This window comes from Sorex fumeus, unplaced genomic scaffold (genome assembly GCF_029834395.1).
Source record: "Sorex fumeus unplaced genomic scaffold, SorFum_2.1 ptg000063l, whole genome shotgun sequence".
In the NCBI taxonomy this organism is placed as follows: domain Eukaryota; kingdom Metazoa; phylum Chordata; class Mammalia; order Eulipotyphla; family Soricidae; genus Sorex; species Sorex fumeus.
The window spans coordinates 86,636,332-86,651,592 of NW_026606120.1; positions in this window are offsets into that span (position 1 = coordinate 86,636,332).

Consider the following 15,261-nt stretch of genomic DNA (forward strand, 5'->3'; position numbering starts at 1 on the left):
AACCACTCATTTCAGATTCAACTCTGTTTCTGGGGTAAGCTTTGTCTTTTTCTCTGGATAAACTCTGCAAAAAAGGACAGATCACATTTTTTGGAGCAATAACTTCCAAGTCTACATCCTCTGTATCATTCCTTTGTTAATGATTGTCCCTGCCAATGGAGAACAAGAAATGAAAGAGGAAAGAGAAATGATTAAAGCAAAAATTCTTTCTGATCTTACAACCCTTCCAGCCTTTCCCATCTTCTGATCCATAGCAAGGACTTCTTCTCCTCCTTTTGCATCATTTCTACTATCTTGAGGTGCTATCTTCTTCAGACATAATGTGGAACCAGAAGTTATTAGAACTTTCTGTTCTTTTACCTGTTTTTGGGTACCAGAAGGAGGTTGTACTCAGACTGTCCATGGGTTGGGAAAAATCTTGAAGATTCTTGCCAGCAAATTGACTTTTTTTTTCTGAAACTCTGCCTGCCCCTCCCGATCCCACCCCCCATTTAAATAGAGAAAGAAAGCCTCTCATTTAAATTACAGACTTGGGGAGAAAAATGAGGAGAGAGGGTGCTGATAGGGAGCAAGTGGATGAAATCAATGCACTGGAGTCCTTAATGGCTTTTGCTCTTCAGTTGAGACTAATTAGGAGCCTTTTCTGTATCACTGGATCAGCGTAATCAGAGGCGCAGCCATGTAGGGTCCTGCTATGGTTTACTCTGTGTGTGTGTGTGGGGGGGAGGGGGTTGTACGTGTGTGTGCGTGAGCACCTGAATGTGTGTGTGTGAGAGAGAGCTGCATGTGTGTGCCTGCATGTGTGTATGTGAGCACCTGCATGTGTGTGTGTGTGAGAGAGAGAGAGAGAGAGAGAGAGAGAGAGCACCTGCCTGTGTGTGTGCGAGTGCCTGCATATGTGTGTGTGGGTGCCTGCATGTGTGTGTGTGCGAGCATCTGAGTATGTGTATGTGTGCCTGTGTGTGCAAGTGCTTGCATGTATGTGAACGTCTGCGTGTGTATGAGCACCTGAATGTGTGTGTGCCTCTGTGTGTGTGTGCAAGAGCCTTCATGTGTATATGTGAGTGCCTGCCTGCGTGTGTGTATGTGAGCACCTGCATATGTGTGTGTGTGTGTGTGTGTGTGTGTGTGCATGTGTGTATGGTGTCCAGGAACATGTTGTCTATTATACTATAAGAGTGTTGAGCTAAAAATCCCTCCTTCGGAGCAAAGCACACATGGTTTTCTTCTAGTTAACTTTCAAAGGAGCTGTTCTGTCATCTGGACCCAGAGCTAAGGTGGTCCACCAGGACTGTGCCGGCAGATCTGCAGGGTCCATTTCTCACTCGGCCCCAGCATGGCATCAGGCCAAATCCCTCTTGGCAGTCATATTCACTCTGCAACTTTCGCTTTTCTCTATCATGTACCTCCACTCCACAGACCTTTTGAAGTGCTCTTATTCTGGCTTTACTCACGCTCTGCCTTTCTCCAGCAGTGCTTTGCAAGATATTCACACTGTAAACTGATGTCAGATGGGAAAATCAAACTCTTAGGACTAAAGTCTTAAATCTGCAAGATGGAAAAGAGTCGGAGTTGTTTCTGATGCCTCTTGCCAGTACCTTCTTGGCTTGCAATGTACATAATTTCTAGAACTGTACATTCAAAGTATGACAATATAATCATTTTATCTGAGTGGAGGAAGAACTAAAACATTGATTTTTCAGACCTAATTGACTTGATTATGAACTTGGACTCAGACCTAATTGACTTGATTATGAACTTGGACTCATAGGGAGCCTTCAATACATTGATTATTTCAATTCATGTTCATCTGAGTGGGTATGGAATACCCAATCTGAGTGGGTATGGAATACCCACTTTCAAATTTTCTAGAAAGACTGATTTTGGAGTCAGGATATAAAAAATTTCAACCAAGATAATCCTATGGGCTTGTTAAAGAGATTGATGTCAAAAATTTGCCTTAAAGATAAAAGAAGTGAATTGAGAAGAAACGTTTTTAAGCTCAGCTGACGAGGTGGAATTTCAGGGCAGGACCTTTTGCCTAAGGTGGAGGGCGAGTTACAAATCTAGTTTTAAAGAGGTGGACCTCTCATTAGAGTGAAAGGGTGAACAGGGTGGAGCATAATGTCACTTAAGCTCCTAAGGTCCTTTATCCTGATGGAGAGACATCCTTCCTTCAAGTATGTCCAGTAAAGCCCTTTTTCACTGGTTTCAAAATGGGCACTGGTGGAGAGATGGGTACTTGATCATTGTATAACTGAAATCCAAGCACAAAAATTTGTAAGTCTACAACTGTACCTCATGGTGTTTCACTAATAAAAATTTAAAAAAAATAAAACTCAACTATTAAAAAAAACTAAACCGAAGTGAACTGCATTTAGCTGATAGTCACTGGTACAAAGTGATGGAAGAAAGCAAGAAGATGTCAGCACAGATTCAAAGTTCAAGATGTGTCTCAGTGCAGCTCTTCATAGCCATAATGCTGTATATGTTGATGGAAAGATAGAGAATTGAGGGTAGGAAAGAATACTTAGAATAGAATGAAAGTAAGAATATTATATGCCATATGCATCTTAACATCCCATCCTTAAAATCATGGAAACATGAACACTAGAGATAGTTTTGTTCACTTTTCAAACATAATGTTTTTCGTCTGGAGCAATAATACAGTGGATAGGACCACATGTGTTCCCCTGAAGTCCTCCAGAATTTATCCCTAAATGTAGAGTTCTGAGTAAGTGCTGAGACCGCTGGGTATGACCCAAAACACAAACCAAAAACAGAGGCAAGAAAGAAATAATAACATATTTTTAAAGCAGTTTCCCACTTATATGCGTATTTTATAATTATAAATTATTTTGAAAATTTTAAATATGATAAACTCAATTGTCGGACAGGCTATGATAGCCTATTTACTCTGTTTCCTTTATCTTTGGTGGTGCAGAAGAACTGGTTAATACTTATTTAACCAGTTTCATGAATTTTCCAGTTAAGTTGTTGCATATACTGTTATTGAAGGGTGCCCATGGTAAACATTAGAACTATATGTGCTTATATATACACAAATATATATATAAGTATATATATATCAAATTTTACTTAAGTAGTTTATTCTTCTTAATATATCATGTGACTAATACTCAATAACACTTAGGTTATTTTAATGAATTAAATATAAATCACTTTTGCAGGCATTCTTATTGTATGTGAGCCCAGAAGATCACATTATGAAGTTTATTAAATGTCTGTGATTACTATACCTTATGAAGAATGTATGTTATTATCCTAGGTCCAGAAACCTTTAGACTCTATATCACTGGTGACAAAGAAATGGGGACATAGTTTTTCAAAATTATAGAGAAACAATTCAAATTTCCCAAAGGATGGAGGGTACATACTATTGGTATTTTTTACAACATATTTCCATTTTTTAATGCATTTGGCATATAAAAAACCCACACATAACTAAGATTTTAATTATTTTCAACTATAAATGTCAACTAATACAAAGTTGGCATTGAGAAAGTCCATGATTGCAGAAAGAGGAAGAGGACTGCGAAATTACTCTGTATATGCTTTCAATTTTATTCAAATATTTGTATGCTTCAAGAACAACTGAGTCTCCGACCTTCCTAACAAAGAAGTTGCCCTAAAGAGCAAAGAGAAGACCTTAACTAATTGGGGAAAATCATGTCCATTGCGAGAATGTAGCAAAATCTTCTAAGAACAAGATTTTGTACTTCCTCCCTGTGTTTTACAGAGTATTGTAAAAAAAAAAAGATCCCAAAATGTTTGAGATAGGTAAACTCTGGACTTAGTTGCTGACAGAAACATGAACTCGAAGCCCTGTGAAATATTTTAGGGCCATGAGAGTCTATGAAATGTTGTAGTTAATTCCTGCTATCACTTCACACAAAACTAAATGTATTTTCTGGCTGACTTCCCTTTTTCTGTCAATTGAGCCACTGCTCTTTCACCCAGGCTTGAAATCTCAGAGTTAATTTTCATTCTTTAGCTTTGTATCCTTTAACCCAGTCACCAAGTTTATTCACTCTGTCTCTCTATCGTTAGGCCCTTCTTGCTGGTCCCATTTCAAGACTCAAATTCAACTGCCTTCATTTCATGTGCATTCAACTGTCATGGGCTGCAATTGGACTAAAGAATCCTGCCAATTATACCTGTGTACCCCCACGAGACCCATTTTCAAATATCACTTAGGTTAATTTTACTCATCTTCAATATCTCTTCCTGGTGAGGGTGTGTGTTGCTCTGACTGGCCATTTCTATTTGGCAATAAAAAGGTCATACAGTGAAATACATTTTGGGAAGAAATCCTATGCCGTCTTCCTTAGAAAAATCACAGTGTTTCTTACCATAGTAATAACCTGAATAAGTCTCCCAAAGGAAAAATTTAGCGTATTTTGTTTCATGCTTCCACTTTTCAAATTGAGTTGTATATGGAAATGCTTTTCTCATGTAAAAATCATTCAGATCACTCAGAGTTTTATTTAAAATACGATGCTTTCGGAAATAGTGTGAGAATATTAATACTGCAATCCCAAAGCTTAATTTATAAACCTGCTCGATTCATTCACTCCATTAACAACCAGTGCACATGAATCAGGAAACCAATCCACTTCTTCATTTTCTTCTCTCAAATCATACTTATTCTTCATCCATTAACTTGTGTTGAATAATTTTTTAAAAATCAGTTGTGTCCTTTAATGTTCAGTCCAGTGCAACCTCCTTTATGAAGATTTTGAATGTTCCTGTTTCAAAGTTACATTAGTTTCCCCATAATATATTTGGTGGGCTGGAGTGATAGCACAGTGGGTAGGGTTTTGTCTTGCACATGGCCCACCGAGTTTGATTCCTCTGTCCCTCTTGGAGAGCCTGGCAAGCTACTGAGAGTATCCCACTCCCACGGCAAAGTCTGACAAGCTCCCCGTGACATATTCAACATGCCAAAAACAGTAACTACAAGTCTCACAATGGAGACGTTACTGGTGCCCACTGAAGCAAATCAATGAACAATAAGAGGACAGTGTAGTGCTACAGTGCAGGATATATTTGGTACAATAATTACAATCCATTCTACTCAATTTAGCAAAGATTTCAGCACATTCTCAGTATTAGGCACTGATAATAGGAAGTACTTTATATGATTCTTTGCATTAAGGTATTCACGGGGTAATGAATAACAAGATATATTGATAAAAGAGCAATGTGCAAAATACTCTGGAAATAGTTCATTTGACTAGGAAATTTTTAGCGGTGGCATATATGAAGTTACAAAAGATGGTCTGTGAGACAATTCTGAGTTAATCAAAACATTGAAAAATTTTCATCATTAGACCATAAATTATGACTCATCTGTACACTTGTCTGGAATTGTAAAGTTTTGTTACCCAGCTGAGCTTCAAGAGACGTAGGGCCCTGGGTTACCACCACTTACTTAGAGTTGCTCATCAAATTTAAAACTGTGACTAAATCACTCTTCAATTTATTCTTTAGTTTACAGAAACCAAGGTTCTTTTTTTCCTCAAAGATCTGATTCTTCTAGTTCTTCATTCAATATTCTGTCTTTTTCTGAACTCCCTACATATAAATCATGCTCTTCTTTACTTATCATCCCCTATATGGTCCCTATGCTACGTTAACAGCTGGAAATTCTGTAGACAACATGATCAGTGTGATTTATTTCAGAACCTAGTCCACCTATGTATTCGAAATACTCAGCCCTCCAAGTGTAAAACTTGTCTGTGGACCAAAATATTCTACCAAAATATTTGACCAAAATATATACATAAGGGTAATGAATACTTTGGGGCATAGTATTAAATAAAAGAAACCTTAAATGAGTCCATCCACATCAGAAGATATGTAAGAGCTACTTACAATTCCTATTTTCTAAGTAAATATAACACACTAATAGATTTAGATACTTACACATGGATGCACATAATGCATACTTAAAAATAGATTGAATATCTATGCAATAATGCTATGCTAAATTATTTATTCCATGTTAACTTATTTAAGATACATTAAATATCTATATATATCATTCAAAATACATATATCAAGCCATATAAAATACAAAAGATATATGAAGGCTGATTTTCCATCACTTGATCACTTGATCCCCCGTTAGTCATCGATTTACTCAAGCGGGTGCCAGTAACATCTCCATTCATCCCTGTTGCGTGCTAGCGTAGCCCAATGGCATTTGTTCGTTCTAGGAACATAAAGAGCCTCAAACCGATCATTCAGGGTCTTGATGAAGAAGTCTGACCATCTTGAAGGTGGGCGTCCACGTGATCTTTTGACGTCCCGTGGAATCCAGTCAGTAATGGCTCTGGTCCAGCGGTTGTCTGTAAACCTCATTACGTGTCCAGCCCATCTGATTTTTGATGCCTTGGCAAATGAGACAGCGTCCCTGATTCTTGAGCGTTGACGGAGATCAGAACTCTGGATTCTATCTCTCATTTGAGTGAATCGTGATATTCCAAGCATAGCTCTTTCGATTCCTCTTTGAGAGACCCAAATAGCGTTCTCATCCTATTTTCGTAGGGCCCGGGTCTCTCTCTTTTATTTTTTTAGAGCCCAGGTCTCTGAGGCATATGTTAATGCAGGAAGAACAGTGGAATCGAAGAGATGTGCTTGTAGCTGGAGGTTCTTTGTCCTCTTAGTTATTTCTTCAACGTTCTTGAAGGCATTCCAAGCCGCTCTCTTCCTCCTGTGCAACTCAGGTGCCAGGTCATTCATCATGTTGATTTCTCGACCTAGGTATATATAACTGTTGCACTCAGAGATAGTGGTTCCGTTGAGAGTGAATGGAGTTGCATTTGGAGATGTTGGTACTGTTGAGAGTGAATGGAGCGTCAGGAACAAGGCTGTTTCTCATAAACATTGTCTTTGTAAGATTCAACTGTAGTCCGACCTTTCCACACTCACAGTCGAAGTCGGTCAGCATTTGTGCCGCTTGGCTGATGTTTGGTGTTATTAGAATGATGTCATCAGCAAAGCAGAGGTGGTGTAGTTGCCGACCATCTATCTTTACTCCCATTCTTTCCCATTCCAGTTGTCGCATGATGTTCTCGAGGGTGGCACTGAAGAGTTTTGGTGAAATGGTATCACCCTGCCAAACCTCTCTCTTGACATGAATGATTACTTCTTTGTAGAATGATGAGATCCTGGTAGTGAATCCATAATAGAGTTCACGAAGGATCCTGATGTATTGAATTTGTTTGCTCTGATTGCCTAGGGCTTCTATGACCGCTTCCGTCTCAATAGAATCAAAAGCCTTCTTTAAATCAATGAACATTAGACAGAGTGGCATCTTGAACTCCTGAGAAATCTCAATGAGCTTAGTAATCGTGTGGATATGGTCGATTGTACTGAATCCTTTTCGAAATCTGGCTTGTTCACATGGTTGTCCTTCATCTAGTGTTCTGCTAATCCTATTCAGGATGACTCGAGTGAACAGTTTGTAGATGACAAACAATAGGCAAATTGGGCGATAGTTGCCAATGTCGTAGATGTCTCCCTTCTTGTATAGTAGTACAGTCCTGCGGTTTTCCACTGGGATGGAACCTTACATTCAGACAGGTAGCATGTGAAGAGCCGAGCCAGTGTATTGATGAGTACTGAAGGTAAGTTCTTCAGGTATTCAGGTCTGATCTTGTCTGGGCCAGGAGCTCTTTGTTTCTTTACCGACGAGATGGCATGTTGGATTTCAGAAGGGAGAACATTGGGAACTACATATCCATCATGCGGAATGTGGTATGTAGGCAAGTGGACGTGGCTATTAAAGAGATCTGAGTAGAAGTCATGAATAATCTTCTCCATTGTCCTTCTGGAAGATGTGATAGATCCATCAGGATGCCGGAGGGCAGTCATCTTGGTCTTGTAGTTGGTGAAGGACAGACGGGCATTACGAATGCTTTTCCCAGCTTCTGCTGCATCTACCAGCACCGCTGCTCTCCTGTTTTTGAGGTCATCCTTGATGACTTCTCTGCATTGTTTTGCCAGCTTGGACGTTCACTTGTGGTTGCCTGAGGCATGTGCCAAGCCACGTTGGCGAATAAGTTCAAGAGTGTTCGAAGAAAGGCGGTTTTTTGTGGTTATCTCTCTCTTGGCATTCCTCGCACAATCGTGTAGGTGCTGAATCATTCGATTGTATTCCTCATCAATGTTGTCAATGACGGCATCTTCTCATGTTGCCACAACAGAGCCAAAGAGCTTCCAGTTGGTGGTCGTTCTGGGAGTTCTCTTCTTAAACTTTGCATTCTTTTCTCCTCATTCTGGGAGGTAGAATTTTGCACGAAGGAGATGGTGGTCCGATCCCGTTTGGAATTTTGGGACAACAGCAACATCGGTTAGGCAAAACTGTCGATTGAATATGATGTGGTCTATTTCATTGTGGAACCGTCCACCGGGAGACTCCCATGTCCAACGTTTAGATTCAGCCTTTTGGAACTGTGAGTTACCACGGAAGGTCTTGGTTGACATGATGAATTCAGACAGTCTGTCACCCTGTTCGTTCCATTCTAGGCCATGGGTCCCAATGTGGAGTTCATCAGCTGATTTTCTTGGTCCTATCTTGGCATTAAAATCAGCGACAATGATCTTGTAGAAGGTGTGAACTTCTTTATAGAACCTCTCCAGCTCCATATAGAACTTCTCAATTTCTCTTTCACCATAATTGGATGTTGGTGCATAGACAACAAAGATAGAAACTGCCAGCAGTGAGCCACATCTATTCAAGTGTAATTGTCTGATTCGGATTATTAGGCATTCGAATAAATCAATGCTCATGGCCAAGTTTGTGTTGACAAGGATACCGACACCACTGATGCCTCTTTTGTCACATGTTCCAAGGAACAGTTCTTCTCCAGTGTCGAAAACGGCGTGATGTGATTGATGCCTTCTTGTTTCAGTCAGACCAATGATGTCGTACTTGATCTTTCACACTTGTACCATCAGGTCCTCGATGGATGCATCAGATGCCAGTGTACATGCATTAAAAGTACAGACAATCATTTTTGTCTTTCTTCGTTTTGGCAGCCTATTTCTGGCTTGGGATTTTATCAGCCTCTCCTTCCACATCCTTCTCAACTCTGCCATATTCAGGGTCAGGGGAATGAGATCCATTTTTTTTTTACTGGATTTGGCATATCAAATAGACCACGGATAGCTTGCCAGGCTCTGCCATGTGGGTGGGATATTTAAGGTACCCTGAAAAATTAAATGAATGTAAATAAAAAGTCGTGCAGACTCCCGGGAGCTTGGTGTGAAAAATCTCTGGATCCTGGCCGTTGTTGGGGTTACACGGCAGTTGGTGGGTGTAACTGTCTAACTACTGGCAGGTCCAGTCCCAAACCATGCAGGCTTGGAGATCTCAGCCCCGGGTCCCACACGACCTGGGTTCCTCTGCCAGTTCTTTTATGTGTGAGGCTCATCCAAGTGTGTGGAGAGTGGTCCCAGCATGACCTTGGCTGGGGCCCGTAGGTCTTCAGCTGTTGGGCCCTGGTGAGGACAGTCAGGCACAGGGTATTTTCCATATGGTTGGATTTTGCGATATTTTTGTGTGCTGTGTAAAGGCCTATTTTCTTAGCATTAAGCCTAGAAGAAAAGCCAACCACACCATCAATTGTATGTTAGCATGATTAAATCAAAATTTATTATAAACTTGTGACAGAGTAGGCAGAGGGAAAGGACACTATCACTCATACAAAAAAAAAGAATAAAAATTAAAAAATGACAAAAGGAACAAGAGAGGTGATAGAGAGAAAGCTTCAGAATAGAATATACTTAAGAAAATTATACAACAGTGAACTTAGCTAATCCATGCTAAAAAAAAAAACAACGACAAAAAAAAAGAAAAATAACATCCATATACTAAACAACTTAGATAAATTTTCCACTAATAGACTTAACTACAGTTTAAGGAAAAAATAAATTTTTCTGAGATAAAAATACAAGGTGAAAAAAATAGTAAGAGAAAACAGTGTCTATACAAAAAATCTAAATAATCATCTGGTTAAAAGCAATAACGTGCAACACTACTACTTAAAATAACTGAATTTTAAAGTATAGTAATCAGTAAGCAGTAACTTAAGCACACGAATTGGAGGATATTGGGTCTTTAGGAATTAATTCCTTACTATTATCATTGTATTATTATATAATTATTATATAATTTTTAATTATTATTGATGGGAAGGGTATTGACAATACCATTAATGACAGGTCAAATTTTGTACTTGAGAAACCAAATATACATGATAAAAATCTAGTAGTGATATTTAGAAGAATAGTAGCACTGTAGCACTGTCCTCCTGTTTTTCATCAATTTGCTCGAGCAGCACCAGTAACGTCTCCATTGTGAGACTTGTTGTTACTGTGTTTGGCATATTGAATATGTCACAGGTAGCTTGCCAGGCTTTGCCTTGCAGGTGAGATACTCTCAGTAGCTTGCATAGCAGGTAGGGCATTCGCCTTTCATGCAGCCGACCCGGGTTTGATTTCTCCGCCTCTCTCAGAGAGAAAAATTGTAATATTGAAAATAACTTCAAATTTAGATTAATTTTTAAAATTTGGGATTTATTAAATACTTAAAATCTCAAGATAAACCTCTAAAATGGTAGAAATACAATAATTCTAATCTTACAATTTGAAAAAAATGTGTTAGAAGAAAAAAATTAACATAACTCAAAAAACCTCAATCAACCATGATGAATTCAAGAGAGGAGATTAAAGGAAGAAACAAAATAGTGGTAATTTCCAATGGTAAACTATAGAGAAGCTTGATAACAAGATGATAAATAAATTGAAATTAAACTTTCTATTTGAAAAACAGAACTTCAAACAACTATGATTCCTATGCTTTTCACGAGATATTATTCAGACATTTTCAAAAGGACTGCAAAGACATTTTTCATGCTTAATTTCCAAAGGCAGATGATATTTCAGTACTAAACTACTTTAAAAATGCATTAAAAACATCAGGGGTGGAAGGGATAGCTCAACAGGTTGAGTGCTTGCTCTGAAGATTGAAGACCTGGGTTCTAGCCCTGGCACTTCCTGGTACCCTGAAGGCAGGTGTTGCCTCTGAATACCACTGAGTATGTGGCCTGCAAATAAAATGAAACCAAACAACCAGGAGTTGATATAAACCAAAGGGTTAAGTATCCATAATCACTAGAAAATGAGTAAGAGTCATCATTAGGCTTAGAAGGATAGAGATGATAAACTTGAGAGCATTAAAAAAAAGTTGACTCAGAAAAAAGAAGAAAAAAGGCAAAAATGTATTTGATTCAGTTGACTCAGTATAATAAAACTTCAGTTGACTCAGAAGCTTGGAAAAAAAAAGCCAAAAAAAGCATAGTTTTATAGCACTGTAGCACTGTCATCCCACTGTTTCATCAATTTGCTCGAGTGGGCACCAGTAACATCTCCATTGTGAGACTTTGTGTTATGCCTGCGTGGCACAGCCTGGCAAGCTACCCATAGCATGTTCAATATACCAAAAACAGTAACACCAAGTTAGTTTTATAATGACTGATAAACTGCAATAGCACAGTGGTAGGGCATTTGCCTTACAAGCGGCCAACATGGCCGACCCAAGTTGGATTCCTCCGCCCCTCTCGGAGAGCCCGGCAAGCTACCGAGAGTATCTCGCCTGCAGGGCAGAGCCTGGCAAGCTACCTGTGACGTATCCGATATGCCAAACACAGTAACAAGTCTCATGATGGAGACGTTACTGGGCCGGCTAGCAAATCGATGAACAACGGGAGGACCGTGACCGTGACCGTGATAAACTTTCAAAATCAAAAACAATTAAGAATAACTGCATCATTGAGATTGAAAAGAAAATGCACTATAATCTTAACAAACAGATAAATAGATTAAATTAAAACAGCCAAAATTTTAAAGAAACTACCAATAAAACCTATAACTATCCATTAAAAAATATATATATACATATATATATAAGTTAAAAACATCCCTACAAAGAAAATACTAGAGAGACTACTATTCAGGAACAGAAGAAACAAGGGCCAGGAGGACTGGAGGTCTGGTTATTGGTTGGAAACTTGCTCTGTGTGTGTGTGCGTGTGCGCGCACGTGTGTGTGTGTGTGTGTGTGTGTGTGTGTGTGTGTGTTAGGAGTGGAGGGCAGGGGGCAGTTAGGATAAAGTGACACTGCCACTGTCACTGTCCTCCCATTCATCGATTTGCTCCAGCAGGCCCAATAACATTGTGAGACTTGTTACTGTGTTTGGAATATCGAATACGCCACGGGTAGTTTGCCAGGCTTTACCATGCAGGGGAGATACTCTCGGTATCTTGCAGGGCTCTCTGAGAGGGGCGGAGGAATCGAACTCGGGTCGGCCATGTTGGCCACTTGCAAGACAAATGCCCTACCCTCTGTGCTATCACTCCAGCCCAGGATAAAGTGACAACCATGACAAAAATAATTGAAATGATCACTCTGGACAAGAACTGAGTGCTGAAACCAGGTAAAGGGATACATATGATAACTTTCCAATATCTGTATTTCAAACCATAATACCCAACGGGGGGGGGGGGGAGAGAGAGAGAGACAGAGAGAGAGAGAGAGACAGAGAGACAGAGGGAGAGAGGTTCCTAGTGTGCCAAGTGCCTGCAGGAGTCAGAAGGCGGAGGTGGGAGTTAAGAAACTGGGGACATTGATGATGGGAAATGTACACTGGCTAAGGGAAGGGATGAGTGTTGGAACATTGCATGACTGAAACCCAATATGAGCAACTTCGTAACTGTGTGTCCCAAAGTGCTTCAATAAAAATTAAAAGCAAACAAACAGAAAACAACAAAGCAATAGGGCTTTATGAGAGTTTTACTAAGATATTAAGGACAGTTCCAATTTTATTCAAATCCTCTCTAAAATAATGGCTGTACATCTTCACTGATTCTTCAAAGCCAGTATAAATTATGGTATGAAAATCATGCAAAGAGTATATAAGAGGTAGGGTAAAGTTTATTATTGAACTTGAATGCAAAATTCCCCAAGAAAATGCCATTAAACTGAGCCTCTGTTAGATAAAATAAAAGATTTTAGCATAATCAACCTAGATCAGATCACTGGAAATCTTTAACTTCATTGCTCAAATGATGAAAAGGCCCCAAAACACAGAGACTAAGATAGTTGTGAGAGATTGCATCCCTTAAATAAACAAACAAGACAAGCTGTAATGTTAACTCTCTCATGAGAAAGCTGTAAAAATTCAATAGATGCAGTACATAAAAGATAGTTTCTACGTATGGAAAATGATATACACGCAGAAAGAAATAGTATTCCTTTATCAGCTCTAGCTTTGCACAATCCTCCCCACCTCTCATGACCAGAAAATCTTAGTTCCATGGAATGAGGGATGTAAAAAATAGGGAAGTAGTTTGAGGGTGCATATGCTATTGCTATATTTAAAATCTGGTAGACATATAGTCCTCTACCAGACTTTAGATCATCTCAACACTCAAACTTTCACAGTGAGGGTCTGAAGAGGGATGGATAGGAGTCTACAGTAACAGGGTTTTTTATCGCCAAATGAATAGGTGAGGGACCTGCATGGTAATTCAGAGGTGAGACCTCAAGTTCTAGCACTGTTACTATTCGCCCTCCCTTCCCCCCACCCCCAAGCACTGCTGGTCAAAGAAACATCATATCCCTGAGCTGGGGCATTGAATCCTCTGGTCTGTTTGACCAGGAATGTCCCAGAGCACAGCTTGGCAACTTCCCACTCCCATCCCTCCCCCGACATATAATAAAATAGTAAATGGAACAGTGAATACAAAATGCTGGATTTTTATACCTAGTGAGACCTGAAACCGCCCCATCCATAGATCAGACCTATAAATGAGCTAAAATATCATATCTGAATTTTTCCAGATCACAGCAGAAGAAGCAGGAGAGTTTTCCATCCTGCTTTGCAATATGCCTTGTCTTCCGCCCCCACCCCCACACCCCCCGCATCCTCTGTAAGCCTCAGAACCACTTTTTCGTCATCATGTATCCCTTCAGAGTATTTTCAGGAGTGCTCGGCTTGTTCCTGGAATCCCTCCATTCAGAGTTGGAGTCAGTAATCAGATTTGGCTGGTTGATACCAAGACAACTGCCTCTGTGTTTTCTTTCCACTGTCTCACAGAATGCCAGCACCGAGATGAAGAAACAGTCAGGGAAAAATGAAGCCTGCTTCTTGAGAGGTTGATTAAGTCAGACAAAGTCAATTAACATCTGATTTCTCACAGGTTTCTGCAAGCAAATTGCTCCAATTACCCAAAACCAGTGAGCAAATTGTGAGGCAATTAAAAGGGGGCAGGCTTGAGCCCACTGACATGGTGCTGCCACCAAGCTCTCTCGGGAGTGCAGTGCTGAAGACGGACGAAAGAGCAACACACAAATGTCACTGAAACAGACTTCTCTCCCAACAATACACATATTAAAATAGAGCACCTCCTGGTTTTCTTTTTTTGTTGTTTTCATTTGAACTGCTTTTCAGCAGTAATGGGTTTGTCTGCAACTCCTGTATTTTTTTTAAGTATATAGCTTTCATTTAAATAGAAAATAAATGCAACATCTTTACAAAGTAGTCTATATGTTGTCACAACCAGGCGGTTTTACAACTGCCTGGTATAAAAGATAGACTCCACTGTTACTGTTTATGGACTGTAATAGGCGACATAAAAAACAAAGTCCACCTTATTTACCGTGGACAGAATACTTTTATGAGTCTGTTAAATTATGTTTTCACAGGCTACTTAGTTATTTTAAAAGAGATCCGAAACAAACTAGCCATATTTCGATGCCGTTTGCCACCAAGATTTGATCTCAATGTGTAGGTGACCATTTATGCAAAGTTGCACAGGTTTATCATGATTAGAGAAGTTACCGAGAACCAAAATAGAATGGACTAGCAGAGAAGATAAGACAGATTCTTTCTCACAATGAATGGATGTAGCAACCCTGGCATACCCATTGTTTTAGCCTTCTGAACTCAAAGAAATCATGTCTTTCTAGTTAAATAGTTTGGACAAATAAAGTGTGTCTGTTTGTAAGCTACCCATAATGTATTCAATATGCCAAACACAGTAACAAGTCTCATGATGGAGATGTTACTGGGCCCACTTGAGCAAATCGATGAACAATGGGAGGACAGTGAAAGTTTGGACAAAGAATTCGAGGTACTATACTTTGTTTTTTGACTTTTTGGGTCACACC